Here is a 22,047-nt window from a genome sequence, read left to right on the forward strand (position 1 = left end):
TTTCCTTTTTCCTAATGCTTCCTCTCATCATCCCCTATAATATACAGCTATTGTCCTCCTTTAGACACCTCAGATTGTTATCTGGAAGACTGACTATTCTTAAATGAAATAACTTTCACTTACAGAAGCCACCATGATCCAATGGAGGCTCCCTGATGGAAGAAGGCCAGTTCATGCATGCATCCTCACCCCCCTGCTGCAGCTTTCAGTGTCACTTCTCATACTGCTGCAGAGCAGCTTTTCAGGCAGCAAAGGAAGGTATAGAATGACGGAAGACTCTCCACTCCCCTTTTCTCCAAACTGAGCAGAATTTCATCAGGTACTACCCTGGATACAACCAATGTATTTCTGAAAACATGTGAATAATAAGATGATGCTGAGAAAGCATAAGTTCCAACAAACTTGCTCTTCTTTCCAATGGGCTCCCACTTTCTTTCAAGGGGGAAGAAGCTGGGAGGCATTATTTAGGTGGTCTAATTTCAATTTTAAACAGTCAAAACGGCCTAAGGAAACAAGCAGCAGCAAACAGGCAAAATATTATTTACACATGAGTAACTTCTAGCACCAGATCTGGGCTGCTATTCTGGAAGTATACATGGAACTAAGTTCCACTGAATTCAGTAGGGCTTCCTTTTGATTTGATATTCATAGTAATATGGTACAAGGGCAGTATCCAATATGGTCACTCTGCTACTAGGAAAGACTGGAAACACAGTGGGAAAGAGGAGCCTGCTAGTGCAGCAAGAAACCATCCAAAACTACCAAATTCATTTCTAGAATGAGGCAAGTCAGTAGAGGATGTGAAAGGGAGATCTCATTTTGGAAGCAGTATTTTTGAGTAATTGCTTGCATTGCCCTAGGAAGCACTGCTCTCCCATTGTGCCTGCAGATATTGTCACACTAGCAAACTATGTTTTGAGTTGATGATTGCCAGCACTGGGTACTGCCCCAACTTTCATAAACTGGACTTGTGAAATCCAGTTCTGTGGAATGTTTAGGGAGGAGGGACCTTCCCCTTCTAACAATTTAAGCAATGTCTAAGCACAGCAATCAGTAATATGGCAAGAATGTCAGATCCTTAATCAGCTTCAGGTTACTAATTCCAGATATTTATGAAATGACTTGAGGTAAAGGAATGCTTTGTAGCAGACTGCATGATAAAAAAAAAAATAAACAGTAATTTTCTAACACTGTTTGAACCAGCTCATCAATATACAGCACTCTCCTGGCTGGTGAAGCTATCATGCAGTGTTCTTCAGTTCAAGCAGAGAGAAAATAGTACAACTCTCTCTCTGTACCTCCCTCCCTCCCTTCCTTTCAGAGGGGTTATGATGGCTGGGTGGAGGGCATCCAGAATAGCCAGAGATGTCTAAGGAAGTGTGATGTGTTTGTTCACCGGCTGATTGACTGATAGATGTTTCGATTTTGTCCTGCAAAGAAACAAAGGAAAGAAAAGTGCTAATAGAAAAGTTCCCCTCTTGATGTCCAATCCGATGGAATTTAGTGATGGATAAAACATTCTCATTTATTTGTGCAAGAGTGGCCCGAGGCATTTTGCTGTCAGAAGTAAAGGACAATGTGGCACCTCTCTCTATTTCATATACAGGAGCCAGCTTGAACAATAGCTGAATCTTGCTTTAAGAATGGCAATGAGATAGTGTCTTCCATCACACCCAGGGCAGCAGGCTATTTAAGGTTCATAGGAACAGTCACATAGCTCTGTTCTCCAGGGGAATGGCAAGAAGTCTCGGGAGGAATATTTGGTGTTGATAACAAAGAAACAAGCTAGAATATTGGCCATTAGGGAAGGCAGATCTTCCCGTTTAAGGGTGACTCACTCGAAGTATCTGACACCTCTCGACTCTTAACCTGACCTTTTATCTTTAGATTAAATAATAGGTCTGCCTATTCCACCTTTGTGTGTTCACTGAACATGCCAAACTAATTTGAAACTATTTGATTCTCATCAACAACCTGACTTTTTTTCTGGTGCCTTTGGCCTTGACATTTCAGGTTCTGAAGATTTTGGCCCTTATTCTTCATCTGAATTAGAATCCTTCTCCACAGCCTTTGAAGGCTCTTCTGCAGGAGTGGTGGGACCATTCTCTACATCCACTGTATTTCAGAGGTAACAACATTCTCTGGGGAGGTGGAAAAAAGTCATTGTTTTGTTTTTTCAGGAATGTTATATTCTATATTTTTTGAGAAATATAAAAATGAATTACTGGGTCAGTTTCACAAAGTTATGATCAAATCACCATTTTTCCTCAGCGCTATTCTCCTATTTCACCATATAGCAGAAAAGGGACTATGGCAAAGAAAGCATCCATCCATCCATTTATTCTAACAGTCTATGGCAAACAAGGCATTCATTCGTTCGTTCGTTCGTTCATTCAAACAAAGGAAAGGGATGGGTGGGCTGACTTTCGGCACAAATGTCTTAATTTGTGGCCAGCCGGTTGGCTAAGCCTGGCTCTGCCACAGATGTGCCAGTCAAAACTGGATCGAACCCTGCCTGTGTTTTGGCTAGGTACGGTGTCCAGGAGCAGCAGACATTAACAGCAGTCTCGGTTGTAGGTGGCATCAGGACCTCGGATAGCACACTCTGGGGACCTCTGGCTCTAGGGTTCTCCTAGAAAGAGCCTATATCCCAGCATAGACTTGCAGACAAGTGAGGCCTTATCTCAACAAAATCAGCAAAGCTGGTCCTTTCAGTGGATCCACTCTTGCTGGATCCACTGCAGTGCAGTTCTTAAGGGGTCTGTTTCTCTTTCTGCAGTCTCATGTACCTGCATGGAAGAGCAACATCCTCAGGCTATGACAGTATAGAAGATGCTCTGTGAATGGAAACTGTGACCTGTTCAGGTCTGAGTCCCCAGGGGAATGCAGAACCACAGAACCAAGGGGAACGCCAGTTTAACCTTTTACAGCACAGATATACCCAGCTCCACACCACCACCAGTGGTAGCATCTCAAGGGTAGGTTCACACATTATGACAAACAAGGGCCATGGGGTTTGCCATGATTGTTGGCAACTTACCACATTTGCCCTGGCAGATGGTCACGACCCCCATCTGGTCCAGCATTATGCTCCTCCCACTCCACTCTCCCACTCTTGCCATGAATCCTAGCAGCTACTGCAAGCAAAAATCCCTTCATTGCTACATTGCTCCATATCTACCGCAGTTGCCTTTTCCTAACCGGTTCACTGAGGATTTGAAGTGGGTTCTCCATCTTCCCCCTCCTAATTTCGCCTCCCTTTCTTTAATGCTTCCTAGCCAATCCAGCCCCCTTCCTTGTCATTGTCCTCCTCCTCCTCCTGCTGCTGCTGCTATTATACATTAAAATAAACACTTTGTGATTCCCCTGTTCATTCTCTGTGCCTTTGTTCACTTTCTCCCTGTTTCAAAACAGGGTGATGAGCATAGCGCTGGACAAATGGGAACAAAGCAAGTCATGAGGTGTGTACTGCTAGGAAGCCATGAGCAGCAGAGATTGGAAGTCTGGAGCTGCCTCTCCTTGTTGCCACTCTTTCCATAGGATTCTATGGTTTTTTTTCCTGCCATGAGTGGAAAAAAAAGAACTTTCAGGTTTCTGGGCCCAAAACAAACAACAACATCTGGTCCAGACAGCAGAACAAGCCCACAAACCCAGATCTGTGAACTCAGTCAATGTTTCATGCAACTGTCTGAACTACGAGCACCTCCTTAACCCAGCCCCCTTAACATGCTACCAGTTGGTTACTCGTTTTGCCTCAGCCATGACCATTTCCGAGTAACAAAACAGTGCTGGGCTGGGAACGTCATATGTTATTATCCGATGCCATAGCTCAGCTACTGCTGTAAACAGGCAGCTTAGGAAGCCAGCAGGAAATGGGGTGAATGTTCCCATATAGCTACTTTATTTTGTTACTTTGTGGCTGCTTTACAGCAACTGTAAAAGCTGGTCATAAATCAGTGCCTGTACTATAAAATACAGGGGACAGGCATAGTTAGATGAATCCCAAAGAGCCCAGATCCTCTGGCAGCCCCCAGGGGATGAAGGAGAAAGCTCCATTCCCCTCACTCTTTCTTTATAACCACCTTGGGAGAGAAGAAGTAATAGGGATGAAGATTGCTGATGGAAGAGCTCGTTATAGGAACATGTAGGCCTGGGCGCAGGCTCAATGCCACAGCTGGGTTGGGGGGGGGGTGTTTTATTATTATTTTCTATTTTTTACAGAAGACATTTTGCATTGCAGAAATTTGACATCCCTCCCCTTTCCCTCGTCAAATTTACGGGCAGGCAATTGGCACAGGGGAGGAAATAAACTCTTTATAAGAGCACAGTGTTAGTGTACTGTTTGTTTTTTAATGTGATTACACTGCCTGATATATTCATAGCTCAAGTGCCTCCTTTTAAGAGTCAATTTTTTATTATTTGATTGTCAGAGCCAAATTCAATTAAAGGGCTGCTGCTATGGAAATCAAGTTTGCTGCCTGTTTTAGGGAAGGAGGGTCATTTTTACTGGACTTAGTTCACTGAGGCTACAATCTAGCACACAAGTTATGTGTGCTCGATTCTTGTTGTGATCTGTGGGATGTAAGCAATGAAAGACCAAGCAGGACTTCATGCATCCGTCCAAAGTGCTGATTATATTGACTCCAGAAGGGGGCATTATTTCCACTGCAACATGTGGCACATCACCGAGTTCCTTCTGCTATTTTTAAAGCACAGAATCTTGCAATCTGTGAAGAAGTTTGTGCTGTGCAGCCTTTGGAACAAAAACTATGGATAGACACCTTCAGCGGTTCTTCTTTCTGGCCACCCACCTACCTCTTCAATATTTGAGTCTTGCTAACAGCAATGCCAGCTCCAGGTTTGGGGGGGGGGGGCTGGCTCCATTGAAGTGAGTAGCAGTGGCATCAGCTCCTCCTCATCTTCCAGCTCCTTCCCATTGCTGACTAATGTTCTCCTTCCAGGCCAGCAGTGAAGTCAAGGAGCTGTGGAGATCAGTTAGCCTCCTGCCTAAGTACAAGCCATGGCAGGTGCCCAACCACGCTGAACCCTGATGTTGCACTCCCTTGTTATACTGTTAATCTGAACTGTTGCACTTGTACACCTATTCAGTTAATTACTTTGTTAACTACATCAGTTATTTATTTCTACAGAAGCTTTACTAGCTCCCTTACATTCTTGGGCTTATCTCTAATATGCTGAACACTGTGTTATTACATTTAGAAATAATAATGATGATTATGTTTATTGATTTGATTTGATTTGATTTGATTTTGATTTCTATACCACCCATTAACTAAGACAGTTCTCTTGGGGGCTGGGGCAAGCCTCAAACGTTAGCCATCTCTTTCCAGTTCCTTTCTCCTGCAGCAAAAACCCACTTGCTTTCTTAGCCTGCACATAAAGCAAGCACAAGTTAGCTCTGTATATAAAAAGTGTTTCTAAACAAACTGACAACTTCATAATCCTGTATTAGTCATTGCCCACCTTCTCCCTCTCTCAATTCCTCTTGCTTTCCTTGTTCCTTTTTCTCCCTCTCCCTTTCTTGTTCATTCTTGCAAGATGCATAATATTTATTGAGAGGTATATGGACGCACATGGTAAGTAAATCCAAAATTAAAATGTAAAACAAAAATGTTTGCACCTTCAACTGAAGGAAGAAGCATGTGCATAAAGAAAACTGCTTTGTATGAAGAACTGGTCAAGACAAAATGAAGTTGTCAGAGGCTGGCACTCATTTAGGCACCAAAGCTAAGAACATTTTCAAATCTCTACAATAAAATCTAATGCAAGACCAACTTGATAATGTTGACATGTAAAGTATTAAATTAATGGAGGTAGGGCAGCCCTTTTATTAGGCAAAGTGAAGCAGTTGCCTCAGGTGACAGATGCTGGGAGGTGGCAGCAAGAAGTTGAAGGAGGGATCTGTGTGTCCTGCAACCTTCTCTGCACTCTCTGGATTACCCTGCTTTAATGCTATCCGTTAGTCCAGTCACTGTTTGTCCATGGAATGGCAAGGGATGCTATCCTCTTCTGCAAGCCAGGTAGCAAAATGTCTGGGGCTAGCCCTGCATATAGGTTAAGGCCATCAATGGCTACCAGATATAATATAAGCTCCATTCTGCCCGTAGTTTTCCTGTTTAGCATCTCATCATTGCCCTGTCTTACTAACAGAATTAAATTTAAAGGAAGTGGGTCCAGACATCACCATTTTCTTGTCATCACTCCCCATGGTTTCCCACCACTTCTGACTCTTTTCTTGCCTCAAAAAAACTGTTAAAGAAAAAAGATGGAATAGCTGCAGAATGACTTCTGATTTAAACTGTTCCGACACCTTTGTTTGAAAGCAATGCAGGAGCTGAGGCATTCCAGCAGGGAGAAGGTGACTGCTCTCTTGACCTGTTTCTGGGTTTTTCATAACATCTGGTTGTCCATTTTGAGAAATATCGTACTGGATGGGATGGGGTTTTGGTCTGCTTCAGCAAGGTTCATATGTGCTTCTGTGAAGGAGTCAATGAGGTACCTTTAATCACTGTAAAGCAAGAACCTGAGAGCCAGTGTGGTGTAGTGGTTAAGAGCATGGGACTGGGACTCAGAGGATCTGGGTTCTGGTCCCCGCTCAGCCATGGAGCCAACTGGGTGACCCTGGGCCAGTCACGGACTCTCAGCCCAACCTACCTCACAGGGTTGTTGTTGTGGGGATAAGATGGAGGAGGGGAATGATGTAAGCTGCCTTGAGCCCTTTGTAGGAAAAAGGCAGGATATAAATCGGAAAATAAACAAACAAATAAACTAACTAACTTCTGGTCAGCCTATTCCACCCATCACATCAGTGTCTACCCTTAAACACCAGCTAGAGGTCTGCACATCACAGCAACTGGATCACTTCATCCTGGTGTTGTGCCACTTATGCATAATGCCACAAGGCAGATTGAAGGTTTGTTTGGGTCAAGCTTTGGCATCCATACTTTGCATAATGTCAGTATAGAACCTTAGAATCATAGAATAGTAGAGTTGGAAGGGGTCAGAAGATCATCAGGTCCAACCCGCTGCAATTGCAGGGCAATAAGTTATACCAGCCTATTTAGAAACACAGTGGTTCAGACCTAATGCTTCATTTGTTAATATAAAGTTGTCAGGTAATGAAATGTGCATTAAAAATGTTGGAAAATTAATTGCATTGTAATAGCTCATCATTTTCTGTCATGTTTTCTGTCTTTGGAATAGTGGAACATATTGCAAGTGTAGGAGACAATGAATGGGCAGTTAGCTGTATCAGGAAGAACCTTATTTCCATCCACTTATATCCAGACTACATCTGGAATAAATAAGCTTTTCTACGAATTGATGCCTACTCGATAATGGCCTTTTCCCTGCCTGATTTGGTTGTTTGTTGCCAATAAAAGAAGCTGTAAGGTTTCTGAACTGTGAGGTTTCTAAAGTTTTTAAGGATCATTGTGGAATCCACGTTGTCTACAGTGTATAAAACTGTACATTTCATCAAAGAAAACAATAAACATACTTCTCATAAAGAATAAAGAATTGCTGCAAATTTTCTAGTATTGCTTGAGTAGAAGGAGTATGAAATAATAATAATGCTGTCTTGTAAGATAATTTTTAAATGTGGTTTTGAAACCTACTTGAAAAAGTTGTTCCACCTGAGATGGTGGAAGACCATGCCTATCATTTAAAATGTGGTGAAAATGTGATCCCTACAATGGAAATTAGACACCTGGGTGTTATTTTTACACTGTGGCCTTTTGTGTAGATAGCATTTTTCAAATCAGTTTATCTGGCCTGATATACCTATCAGGGCTTCAGACATATTTCACATATTTCAACTCTTCTAGACTAAGTTGTATGGGATAAAACTGAGGCACTGTGCCATGATAAGTAACATCTAATGATCCATTATCAAATAATATTACAGGAATAGCTGTGGATTCAACCATAAATAGGTGCTCTTGTAATTGGACTACCACCAGTAACATCCTTCAGAGAATGAAAATAGAGTATAAAAGTCTATGACTCAGAACCAAGCACCACATTCAGAATTATGACTTGGTTCAGTCCTCCTGGGACTGGACCAAGGCTTGGATGCTCTACGATAAAGAAATTCCATGAGTGCTTAACCTCAAATGATCAAGTTCATAACTCAACAACAAACCAAAGGTTTGTTTGTGTTTAACAAACTCTAGTTACACCCTACTGCAAGGTTTGCATATAATGAGAATCCACAATTCAGCAACAACCTGCAATTCAGTGATAATCCATACTCAAGTCATACTCTGGGTTGTTATTCCATTTGAACCATGCTGTAGTCTGCTCTTGCTATATCAAGACACAGGACTTTCACATCATCTACTATAGATTTAAAAAAAACAATGGCAACAGACATGGATGGACCCTGGGTACTCATGTTTGCAAAGCATGTGCTCTACCACTGATTTATCATATTCCTCCAATCTGAGGTCTGTTCAAGCTGTGTGTAAACTTTACTCTGTTCCTAATTCTTCAAAACCTAATTAACTGGAGCAACAGAAAAAAGTCTCACGGTATCTCAAACTAACCTATTTCATGGATCATGTCCACTTAGCAGATGAATGAAATATTATCCTAAGGAGGAAGTTTTCTATGCCCTGAGTGGGGGTGAGACTGTAATTAGCAAGCTCAGAGGGAAATTAAAGGGAGGAACTATAGGCAGTAATGATTCACCTTAGCAAAAGTGGACAAGATAGTTACTGAGTAAGTAACACAGACATTCTTACACCGCCGAGCTGTTATTTCTTACAGTGTGGTTAAAACAATAACAGCCATCCCTTTGTCCTTGTTGAAATCACAGGAAAGAGAGCTGAATTTTTTAATTGTTGTGCAGCATATTCACATGGCAACCTGCTTTTGAAAAAACTTTCTTCAAGAATGGGCACCTTGATGTCATTGAAAGTGCCCTGGGAGGTTGAATTGTTCCACTACAACTGAAGTGGATTTTTAATCTCTCTCTCTCTCACTCTCTCTCTCCACGTGTGATGTTAGATACAAGACACAGCCTACCTTTTTCATAAAGTTGTTATGGCGGACTTGCTTTTCAAAATGAATAAGAAACATGCATCTAATTAAAGAAACATGAGATGCTTAGTTTGGGCATTGCCATCTATGCACCAGAGTGCAGCAGGGCAGAGTGGACACTCCAAACCTACCCACTGGACCAGTTCACATGGTGTGGCTGGGCCATTGTAGCTTAAATATCTCACAATAAGCTACAGAATGTGTGGCCACCATACTGAATATGTAACCTCCCGTCAGGGTTATTGGAGATGGTTCCATGTTATGTGAACCTGGCTACTGTGATTTACTGGGGGTTAAACAACCTTCACATAACCCTACAATTAATCAAGGGTGATGTGAGGGTTGTTTCAACCTCAAATAATTCACAATGGATGGGTTCATACAATAAAGCAGAACTCCTGATCACCCAGATCAGGGGTTGCCTATAGAAAATAGTGGCTGCATGCAAGTGGCACATACCATGGCCCATTATGTCTTATAAAGCCCAGTGTGCCTTGTGAATCGGGTCTCACCAAAGAGATTTTGAAAGTATCACCAGCACAGTTGTCCTTGAGTATGGAATGTTTGTTAGTGATAGGTGTGAAAGATGATTTGAAACAAGGGAGTAGCAAGATTTAAAAGGGAACAAAGAAAATTATTTAGCCCAAAGGGGGTGGGGTGGGGGGCTAAGATCAGATAGCATGAGGTGTGAGAAAACAGGCACTTAGGCAGGATGGCCAAATACTGACCCAATGACTTCCTGATTGTTTATTGACAAGCTTGGCAGAACAAAATGAGCCTATTGTAGTTCACCGGGGGCTGGGCTGGATTGGGAAGAAGGGCCAGTATTGGAGCAGCGCGGAGTAGACAGGCAGAAAGATTGTAAACTCCGGGTACCCTAGCCAATGAGGGAAAGGAGGAGTGAGAAGTGGCCTGGGCCGGGCATAAAATGGGATGTGAACGTGTGTTCAGGTGAACTGGAAAATGGGAAGGAAAGCATTTTTCTCTGTTCCCTTCATTGCAATAAAGTTTTAAAAAGAACTCTGCATGCTTGGGATATTTTTCTCTTCTGAAGGAAAGAGTGTTAATAACAGATAGTAAATTAGTTAAACCTATCTTTGCTTAAAAAGAAATAGTTAACACTGGTGAGTTAATTTTGGCTTGCATTTCCTGGCTATGGGAGGATAGGATTTAGGGAAACGGGAGGAGGCCTACATATAAACTAAGACATTGCTGTGTTTGCATTTACAATGGGAAAGGGTAAAGGAAGAAAAGATGGGTGGGGGAATCCTCCATGGGTACTATGGAAGCACTAACTGCATGGTTATTGCTTATGTCAAAACTTAGTTTATTTTATTGTGATTAACCCTGTAAAAATTCAGCCGCTCTTCTAAGAGCAATTGTTTATGATCCCCATAAAGTCTACCAATTCGACATAAACACAATGTAGTTTGAAGCACACAATTAAAGAAAACATGCAGATGAAAATACTGGAAGCTTAAAAATGCAAATACAATGACTGTGTGCAGCCTTGGTAAGTAATATGTAATTTTCATTTTAGTCAGCAAAAACGCAACTCTTCTTCTCCCAATGTTTTGGGCATTTCCACCAACCTTTCCACGGTTCTCTTTAACTGAAGCAGGAGTTTTCACAGAGTTCTCCCTTCTAGCGTCTCTTGTGCCCTTTTGCCCATGAACAGAGACAATGAAAGACTTGGCTAGATGTCACTCTTGCACCTGTCTGCCCTGTAAATCTGCAGAGAATATAAAACTAAAAGCAAGGGAACTGGAGGCAAAATATTGGGCCTGGAGGCTCAACCAGAGATAGCGAATGCAGAAGGGATGAGAGCACAAATGTTATTGTTTTCTGTGTTTTCGATTGTGCTTTAATTGTCTCATTTGCTATGTTGTGTCATTTATCACTGCTCAACAAAAAGTTTGGAATGAAAGAGAAAGAGGGGGGAGGTAGAGATTAGTCGTGTTTATGTTGCCATAGCAATATAATCCCTCTTCTCTCCTCTACACTTGCACACAGGCCCTAAAACCCTGTTTTGGTGCTGTGCTGGCTTTTCATTTCCATATGAAAGGCAGATTGCTCAGCCCCCATGCATTGCCTGGGCCCAACAATGCAATAATGAGCTGGTGGCTTTTAGCCCTTGCTGTTGACTCATATACAAATACAGAAGGAAACGCGGCCTTTTTGAGTTCAGCTCTTCACTTTGATTTTCCTTCCCTGCTACTCATCATTAGGATAAGCGCAGGGACTGTTTCGAGTGAGTACCATCCATGGGCAACCTGCTGCTGATGGATATTGAAAGAAGCCTCTTCTTCTTTGACAGAGATTGTGGGGTGGGGGGCAGCGATGTAGCTCATTATTATTCTCTGCATGACATCACACCAGCTAAAATTGGTGTGGGCAGGAACAATTCTGCTAATAGTGTTGTTGTCGTACAGTAAATGCCTCCACAGGGATTACAAACCCAAAGGATAAATAAAAGTACAAACTGAATAGAAGCATCTCCCATTTTACGGAACAAAGGAACTGGGTACAGAAAGAATTGGATATGTTTAGTCTTGAGATCAGAAGATGGAGGGATGATATGACAGCCCTTCTCAAGTATCTAAAGGGTAGTCACAGAGAAAAGAGGCACAACCTGTTCTCTTTGTCATCCAAGACTGTATGGCACAAACTAGAAGGCATCGTTTATGGAAAGACAGATTTTAGCTGAATGTCAGGGAACCATTTCTAATGGTTAGAGAAATTGACTGCCTAGGGAAGTAGTAGGATCCCCATCTCAAGCAGAGATTAGACAGCTGTGTTTTAGGGATGTTTACAACTGGATTCCTGCACTGGGCAAGGCACTGGCCTCAATGACCCAAGTTACCCCCTCCACATGGGCATCTGCTCCTAGGGGCAAGAGGGTGCCCCTGCCCCCGCATTCCAGACATGATGCCCTTCTGAGAGCAGCAACAGTGGCTGTTTTGCTGCTCCCTCCCTGTCTATTCCTACTTTCAGTTCCGAGCCCCCAGGCAAGCCTCAGGACTGAAGGGCCTGGCAGTAAGAGCTGTCAGTCAAAATGTGCAGGTATTTTGTCCCAAGCCCCTCTGGCCACATCCGCCACTGGGATGCAGCTCTTGAGAGCTTCTCTAAAATGGCATCTGACCCTTGAGCTGGAAGAAGTTCTACAACTCTTTTGCAAAGGAAGAAGCGGCTGTAGCTCAGTGGTGGATCACATGCTTTGCATACAGAAGGTCCCAGGTTCCATACCTGCCATTTCCAAGTAAGTTTGTTGGATGTGGTTTATCTCTTCACCATTGCATTTTTAATTGAGCTTTAAGGTAGCTTCTTTTATGTTTAATTAAGATTCTATATTTAACTGTATTCTATTGTTGTTAATTACATTAAGCACCATTTTTGGTGGAAAGATGAGTTCTAAATTTAAGAAATCAAGAAATAATAGACTATTGGTAGAGTTACTACTGAAGTGAATCTAAACTTGAACACTCACGGTGAAAGCTGTATTAAGTTTTTTTCTCTCTTTCAGCAATTTCTGAAAGCAGAAGAGGATGGGGAGAACAGTGCTCACTGGAACAAGCAGAGGGAATGCTGGGGTGGGGGTGCTACCTTCCTAAGTATGTATGAGATGAATGGGCAGTCCTTTATCTCTGTCTCTGCTCTTCACTTTTGAAATGCCCAGTGCATGCTTATACAGGTGCAGCATTCTTCTGACACAGCTCTCTCTTCTGGCAATTCTTCTCACAATGTGCAAGATTATATGGTCACAACACACTGGCATTCTGGGAAGGACTGTTGGAATGTAAGTCTACTCCTGAGCAGTCCTGCTGCACTGGTTCAAACATAAATGGAGCTTTTCTACAGTATTAGGTACAGCTCTACACTACTGTGAGTGCTTTCAGGGTATTGCAAAGGTCGGAGAGAGAGAGAGGGAGAGGATGAGCAAAAGGACTTGGCTACCTCATACACTTAAGGTGAACCCGAACCCTGCCCACTCCTCTGGTCCCATTCAGAAATGTTATCAAAGCCACCCCTCCTGTCATGATAAAGGAAGAAAAGGCAATGTCTCTTTTTCAGGGAGTGAAGATTGCTCCAAAGTAGGGGGTGAGCTTCAACAAAACACTAAATTTGAATTAGGAATGTTACCAGCATTTGTAATTATTTGGTTTAGTATATGATTATGTCCAGTTCAAAGTGCTCAGATGTATTACAAATTGAGTTCTGCTTCTCCAAGAAGTTAATCTCCAGCTCAGAAAGTTAGATCCTGAGTATGCACGTTAGCAAATAACAACCAGGCTCCCAAATCCACTTGCTCTCTAGACTTCAATTCTTCCATGTTAACTCCTTAGCAACAGTGAAATCTATTGATTGCTTGTGAAACTAAATAAACTACAAAGACAGCTGCTTTATAGTTTGGTGCACAGAAGTTCCTTAACCACTATTAACCACTTGCTCCCAATTGAACTCTCACTGATTGTTGTGAATGATGTGACCAGATCTCATGACCACACCAGCCCAAAAGACTATGAATCTTTGATAGAAAAGTGAAAGACAGTTATTCCTTACCCCTTCCTGTCAAAGGCCAGGACATAGTCAGAAGAGAAGAGAAGAGAAGAGAAGAGAAGAGAAGAGAAGGATACTGGAAGTGAACCTCTGATTACATTGATGGTATTGTCAGTTGTCCAATTCAGAAAGAGCTGCCATGTTTTCTCTCACATACCTCACAGCAGTGGACATGGAGGAAAGCTGCCAAGAAATTCATCCCTCTCGTTTCCATTAGCAATCACATCTGGAAAGCAGAGAAAGTTTGAGGTTTGGATGACAGGAACAACATAAAAGCTTTGCAAGAAACTATCAAGAGAATTGATTGAACCTTTTCAGTGCTGGCACCCTGGGTTTGAAATACTCTCACCAGAGAAGCTCGCTTGGCACTTTTATGGTATATTTTCAATACCAAGTGAAAAACATTTTTATTTCCTCAGGTTTTTAGTTCTTCTGAGTTGTTTTTAAAGGTGTGCTATTGCATTTTAAGACTCTTACCTTCTGCTGGGCTTTTTCTCTGGTCTTATTCCACTGTGAACTTTTCACATTATATAATGTTGTATGCAAGCACTTTAATTTTTGTGAACTGCCCATAGAACTTTGACTATTAGGCATTATAGAACTGTAATAAGTGCTGCGTGGAGGAGATCCGGCTTACAGCAACACACAAGAAAAAACTTGGTATTTTACAGTGCAATCCTATACATGCCCACTCATGCATAAGGTCCACTGAGTTCAGTGGGACTAATTCTCAGGTAAGGGTGTATAGGATTGCAACCTTAGCTGATTGTAAGCTGAACATGAGGCAACAGTGCAATATATGTGCTAAAAAGTGATTGAAATTTTAGGCTGCATTAATTAAAGCAAAGGTAGAAGAAGGGCTACAGTATCTGAAGGACTGTCTTTCTCATGTTCCTCCTCTTGCCCTGAGATCATAATCTAAGGTGTTGCCCATGTGGCAGGTGACAATTTATAAGCAGGTGACAATTTATAAGTAGGCCTGTTCTGTCATGACCCCTGACTTGTGGGATACCCTCTTGATTCAGAACCCTGCTTCTGCTGTTTAACTGCAGGATCCCTTTATCTTGTGCTAATCAGAGAGTAGTATGATTGATAGCTGGATGGGCTAACTGAAGAATTGTCTGAAATTTGTCCTGGGCAGTAACTGCAAAGCTATACAACCGAATGTCAATTATGTAAAAAACAGGCATTTGGAGTCCTCAAACAGTACCCACACAGTATCCACACAGTATTTACTTGTGATATACCCAAGTAAATGAATATGTGGTTGCAATGCAGAATATTGCTCAAAGTTACCTATTTTCTCTTAGTGCAGGTTTAAGCTGTGGTATAAAAATATTACTCCTTGTCCTCCCCAGCAGAGTTTGTAGTAACAGTGCCCCAGTCTTGCTCTTCTCCAGCCCTTCAGCTGCTGCCTTCTTTCCATAGCAAAACAGATCCTTCATTAATCATCACCCCTGGCTCAGAATATAGCTAGCCCTAGCTGCAGTAATCCCATTAGCCTTTCTTTCCTGCCTGGCATTATTGCCTCTTATCAGAGGCTGTTCAGCACTGTGGATCAGGGCTGCTGTCCCTGCTCTGTGTCTCTGGAAAAGCCATGAGGCAAGCACACTGCGCTCCTGCTGCTCTATAATTTAATCAGAATCTCTGTTGAATCTGCTAATTAAGTTCCTTCCCTGCAACAAATATTCAGCTGTTAATTCCTCCCAAGAATGCTTCCTGCAGCATCCGCAGAGGTTATGTCTGCTGGCATCTTGCCATAGTATCTTCATGTGTAAAATGCAGCGCCCCTTTGCTCTCCGGAATCATGCATTGCCTGTTCTTGTTCCAGCCCCTGCTGTAGCATTTCTGATGGTCTAGTGAGATGGTTGCACAGGTGTGATGGAAACCTATTGTGTAGTGTGTGTGATCACGAATGAATCACATTGCCGTTTACCATCTCTTTGTAATATATTGTACATAGTCATTCCTTAATTTTTCAAAAATATTTAGAGCCAGAGCATTGAATCCTGAATGATCCGATCCACGTATCCTTTGAAGAAAAAAAGCCCCCTCCCCAACATTTTATGAATATTTTCCTAAAATGCAGGGGAATTCCTTCCCATGGGAAGGGGCCCTGCTAGGGCACAATGGACCCTTTTTACTCCTCTTCCCCTGTCATGCACATATAGTGCCTAGCACAATGCACTGTGTCTAGACATTTATGAAATGGGAGACTTATGCACACTTTCCATAGAGAGATCCAGTCACCTCACTGCACATGCACAGGTTTAGATCAGGAGACAGAGCCCAGCAAAACTTGGCAGCTCAGGGAGTAGAAATAGGAGCAGAATTTTTCTCTCTGCTCCTGTGGCTTTTTTTTTTTTTTTTCCTATACCATCTATGGTATGTTTGGCCTGTGCTTGAGATCCAGCTAGGATTGAGCTAGAACAGGGCAGGGTGAGTTGGGGGTTTAAGGTTTCACAAAAGCTCGGCATTGTTTGTCTCGTTCTTGCTACTCCTTGCTACTATTCAGTGCTGTTTTCCATTCCTCTGCCAGAGTGGAGGGAGGAAACTCTGCCCTCACTCTGATTAAGCTTTGTGATGTCACCATGCAGCCACATTTGATTGGCTATACGGCATCACCTTGAGCCATGATTGAACTAGAATTCCCTAAGCCCTAAATCTTAAACCTGGGCTTACCACTTAGCTGACATGCTTAGAATTGTGTTGTTAAAATAGGAAGAAAATAAATTGCAAGCACTACTTTCCGTCTTTCTAATCCCCCCCACACCACAAAGTGACAAACTTGCTGCCCCATTCCTCTCAGGAAAACAATGAAAAATGAGGTAGTTTCCAAAGAGGGCTGGGGAAGCTGGCAAAGCAGCAGGGTTCCCTTGCCAGCTTTTGGGGAGATTTAAATGGCATTTAATTATCTGCATTCAGGTGGCCACAATGGTGTCTCACACAGCAGCAGCAGTAAAGCAGGATTTCAGTTCCTGGCATTTGTTAATTAAAGCTGCTCTTGACAGAGACTAATGGGTTTTTAATGAGTCTGTTGTCTTAATGTCTTATTAAGTTTTGACTCTTCCCTTTCCTCCCCTGGCCACCATTTTCTTGGAGAACTTTGCAAGTCGTGAACAGTTTTATCCTTCTCCCTCCCATGGTTTTCTCATGTACTTCCTTGATTATTGTAGCTTCTCTCTTAAAAAGGAGATTCAGCCAAGCAAGAAATCACAGGCTGGGTCATGGCCAGGACAGTAATTCATGTGCCTATGAAAGGGTTTTTGAAAAGTCAAGAATGATGGTTGCTCCTCCAGCTTAGAATCAGAATGTCTGATTGACATGAACAGAGGAAAGGATTCCCAAATGCCACATCTACATTTCCTAGCCTGGTGGATATTGATATGCCATGTCCTCCTTTGTGTGCGCCGGAGGTGGTATCCATGCATACAGTGGGCATTGTTGAAGCATGGCTAGACCTTTCCCACACCTTCCCTGGCTAAGGCTCGCTTGGGGGAGTCAGTCTTTATAAATTCTGATGCAAATGCGCCTTTTCACTGACATAATTAACCATCAGATTTTGAGTCTCACAAAACTTTGTGATCCAGTTCTTGGCTTAAAAACAATGTACCAAAATGTACTTGGAAGTGTATAGTTTAGGAGTAAATACTTTTATGGTGCAATCTTATACTATTTAAACAGAAAAAAAGACCTACAACTTCCAGCGTGACCCAGGACATGCATGCTTGTTGGAAATGCTGTGAGTTATAGGAAATGTTCCATCTCAACAAGCATAGGATTGCACCCTTAAAAATGTATACATCTAGATGAAGTATCTTTAGCAAGTAGCATTTGATCAGAAAGGATATTCATATATATATTACTATTTTTAAACATTGCACGTTAAGTTGGAGACAGAATGGACTTATGAAAGAACATATGCATCCTTAACACAGATTAGGAATAGTCTGTTCCATCCATCCCAGTCAGAGTATTTGGACACATCTCACTTTTGACCCAGAGACCACTGAGTCTTCACTAGTCAGATCTCATTTGGAATACTGTGTCCAGTTCTGGGCACCAAGATTTAAGATTTGAGAAAGATACAATAAAACTAGAAAGGGTCCAGAGGAGGGCAACAAAAATGATCCAGGTTTGGAAACACTGCCCTGTGAGGAGAGACTGAGAGAAGTAGTTATGTTCAATCTTGAGAAGAGAAGACTGAGAAGGGACATGGTATCCATCTATAAGTACCTCAAAGGCTGTCACAAAGAGGAAGGTCAAGATCTTTTCTCGCTGATACCGGAGTGTTGGACATGGAATAATCATCTCAAGTTGCAACAACCCAGGCTCAGGCTAGATATCAGGAAAAGCTTCCTCACTGTCAGAGCAATACGACAGTGGAACCAATTGTCTAGATAGGCCATGGGCTCTCCCACACTAGAGACATTCAGAAAGAAACTGGACAGCCATCTGAGTGGGTTGGTGTAACTTGGTGTCCTGCAACAGCGGAGGGTTGGACCCGATGGCCTTCATGGTCCCTTCCAGCTCTACTATTCTATGATTCTATGAGTGGAAGTGTTCTGTGTCTTCTTTGCAAAAATGGAAATGAAGTCTCTTCCCATGCTTGTTGGGATGGTCCTTCCAGTTTGCCTGACGCTACAGCCCAAGTACTGCCAAAGATGGGTGGCTTCAGCCATGCTGGCTGGCAGGCCTGCAACCCCTGCAGTTGGCTGTTGTGATGGAAAGGTGAATTATCTGCCTCCCACTCCTTCCACCTCTCTGCAGCTCCCTGCCTGCTGCTTAAGGCTGCTTGGAGCTGGTTTGGGCCACTGCTGCCCTTGCTGCACCCTGTGGCTTGCCACCCCCACCTCTGGAGTAGCTAGATTGTAGAGCTGGGCAAGACTACCCACATTAAAGGTCCATCAGATGTCCTAACATTAGGAGAGTCAGCTCAGATGTAGTTCTCACTGAGAGAACTGTTTCACTTACCAAAAAAAAAAAAAAATTCTCTCACAAAGAAAACAGTGATAAAGCTAGCTTAGAATCCTCTCTCCGGCTGCTAGTTTGGTCTGAGGAGAACATTTCAGTACAGAGGATTCACACCCCATCTGTGAATCCACAGAGACATTATGAACCCTAGTAAAGTCTTCCAGGCACAAGACTTTGAATATCGCTATGCATGAAAATGATGGCAAAATGTTGTGCAACATGCATGGATTGAAACCTGGGCTTAAAGTAGGGGGGCATGATAGACTGTACAACATTGCCAAATGTGTAGGCATCATGGATCCAGAATTTTTGCGTTAGTGTAATGACAGAACACAACAGTCACCCCTACCCCCCCAAAAAGTTGTGCTTTCACAACATGTCTTCCACTTACAAAAGGTGGGATCTGGATACAATTCAAGGATAACACCATAGGAAAAGACAGGCCCACGCGCAGTGTGAAGTATCACATCTTTGTAATATGTTGTTCATATAGATGGTGCTATGTAAATATCAATTTCCTGTTGCAAACTGTCTTGAGCATTTCTAAATTGAGCATTTTTAAATAGAAAAATAGGTTGTTGTTGCTGCTACTGCAAACAGGGCTTATATTCCTTTGCTTATGCAATGCAAGTTTCTTCCAGAGGTGGTGAGGATGAAAGGGTAAAAGGATGAAATCCCACTGCATTTTTGCTCCACACAGATGATTACTCTTACAGACAGGGCAATATGTGTGTAAAGTGACGATTTAGAACCTTTCTGTTTTAGCAACCTCCAGTCTGTTATAAAAGAGGCCACAAGGCACTGGAAAGTGAAGTCAAGAGCATTGCTTTCCATTTGGGTTTCTCTTGTTCCCTCCTCTTCAGTTCTCCCTCCATTCCCATTTGTGCTTTTTGCTGCACTGACTGCTGTTCTCTTTATGCTCATATTTATTCAAAAATGATGCCATTTTTTCTCCTGCCAGTATTTCAGTTGGAGGCCTTGTGCATTTGCAGTCTGTGTTCTCCCAGAAACATTATTTATACTTGCAATAACTCACAGCTACCATCAAATGATATAACACAGGGAAAATAGGTAAAGTCAGGAAAGAAAGCAATCTTGTCGGGCCACTCTGAACTTTTAGCAGCTTCAAAGTCAAAGATACTTAGCAAAGGAATATCTAATTATCTTGCCTATGCAGAGAACATTTTGTTCTTCAAAAGTTATGCAGACTATGGACCACAGCATCCTTGTGAGCCAAAAGACACTTCTTTGAATGTGTGTCCAGTAGCTATATCTTTTCGTTGTTACCCTAGAATAGACTCAGTGAGTTCAATATGGTTATTAAAAGGCTTATATGGCAGAACAAGCCATCATGGTATGAAGAAACTATAGAACAAGCCATTGTTCTCTTTGTGGCTTCTGAAGAACAAGTCTACAATGCTGAAATACTATGATGGGGTCTGGACAACACAACAGACCAAGAATAGGGAAAAATTTAAACAAACGCTGTGACTTGCTGTGTCACATGAACCCAGCCTTTGTGTATTGTGCAGGTCTCATATCTCTAAGGAATCTGGAAAACAACTCATTGTGTACAAAGGCAAGAACCAGAGAGCTACTTGGTTGGGACTCAAATCAAAGACTCACTCTGACTTGACTCAGATTTGACTCAGGAGCAACAAGAAACTGACTCATCCAATGTGCAGCGGGATACCCTGGACAATCTCAGTGGAAGGCATCTGTGACAGGGTGGAAGGCTGACACAAACTCAGCAGAGGTGGTATGATAGTTGGAAGGCAAGGCTTCAGCATTTTTTCTTTTTGGCATGGGGCGGTTTACAAGTCTCCCTCCCACACACACCACCATACTTCCCTTTTTTCTGTTAGAGTTAGCTCTTGAGACTTGAGCAGTGACTTGAGACTCAACTCAAACATTTCTTGCAATGACTTGAGGCTTGATTTGGACTTGAAAGTAAAGACTTGAGATTTGACTCAAGACTTGGAAGAAACAACTTGAATGCATCCCTGCTGCTTGGCAAGAGCAGCCTGTTGCCAAGCGGCTGGCCAGAGAGTGCCATGGCAGCTGCTTCTTTTCCTGCTTTGCTGCTACATGGCCTCTAGGTGGCACTGTGGTATAGCACAATAGCATAAATGCACAGGTGAAAATAGCACTTTCTTTCACTTCCCTATATTATTGTATTTTCCCTGTAGAAAGTTCTGCTTACAGACAGAAGCAACACTTGTGAATGTATTTCTATATAGACAGATTCTGGAGTCGTGAACAATAAAAAGATAAAGCAGATAAAAGAATTAAAATAATGCATTTAAAATAAAATAACATTAAAACCATGGCTGATCAGCAAGGAAGGATGCCCAAAGCAAAGACATCTTCAGCAGTCAGTGAAAAAAACACATTATTAGAGCTTGCCTGACCATGAAAAACAAGGAATTCCATGCTAGTGAAACTGACACACAAAAGTCTGTTCTCCTAGTGGACTCAAATTGGGCCAAAAATAACCCACACAGAACCATGAATAGGGAGCTGTGAGTGATCAATAAATTCCTTGGGCAGAAAAGAAACATGGTAACAGAGGAGAAGGCAAGGTCAGTGGACATGAACCACTATATAGCACCATTGAAACATACACAGAACTCCTGAATACTGCTCAAATGTTGTTCTCACAATGAATGTCTTTATTAAAGAAAAATAGCATTTTCCCAACCTTTACATAATTGTGAAATTGTCCTTTGCTTTGCAAGCCTCTACAAGCACTATTGTGATTACAAGTACTGTGTGAATTCTGATAGTCTGCAGACCACACCAACCTGGAAATATGCACACATGCATATATGTTCTATTTTGATATGAACAGTGAAATTCAGAGTGGAAGAGCCTCAACAAGCTAATTCACATGTCCCTAACCTCTATACACATGGACCAAAAGACGTAGGTTGATGGTTCACCTCCTCATTGTGTAATACCACCATTTTTTCAACAGATATTCTCCACAAAAGTAATCCACTGTTACTTTCTGTAGTTTTTCATTTTCTTTCATTAAGGCTGCATTCTAAGGCTGTGCCCTGGGACTAAGTCCCGTTCAGCTCAGTGGAACCTACTTCTGAATGGACATGCCTATGATTACACTGTAAATCATCATGTATATATCCACGTATGAATCTTGACATTTCAAGATTACAGGCACACTTTCCATAACTAATTCCAGGTTGGAATGAAGCCATATAAGCAGTGTAGATTTCTGCAAAAGAGCCTCACGTCTTCCAAGTGACTCTTATTTGCAGTCATTATAATGGAGAAGATTCAATTTCACAGGTATTAAAATTCTGTCAACCTGGAAAATAATCTATCATCTTTCTTTCAGCAACTTCAAGGCAAGAGTACAGCTGTTGTAGCTGCCCAATAGTTTTCTGATGTCCTGGTAAGATCGAGAGATAACACGGTGCTGGGTGCTTGTGG

General features: G+C 42.2%; 1 long non-coding RNA gene across 1 annotated transcript in view; it reads left to right on the forward strand.

The window, feature by feature from the left end:
• The first annotated feature begins 758 nt into the window (after window positions 1-758).
• Window positions 759-22,047, forward strand: part of LOC123031160 — a 50,040-nt gene continuing 28,751 nt past the window's right edge. Inside the window, exon 1 of the long non-coding RNA XR_006416230.1 lies at window positions 759-2,128. This is a non-coding gene — a long non-coding RNA (uncharacterized LOC123031160). The remainder of the gene's footprint in view (window positions 2,129-22,047) is intronic.

Source organism: Varanus komodoensis, unplaced genomic scaffold (genome assembly GCF_004798865.1).
Source record: "Varanus komodoensis strain SLA01 unplaced genomic scaffold, ASM479886v1 scaffold1, whole genome shotgun sequence".
Lineage (NCBI taxonomy): Eukaryota > Metazoa > Chordata > Lepidosauria > Squamata > Varanidae > Varanus > Varanus komodoensis.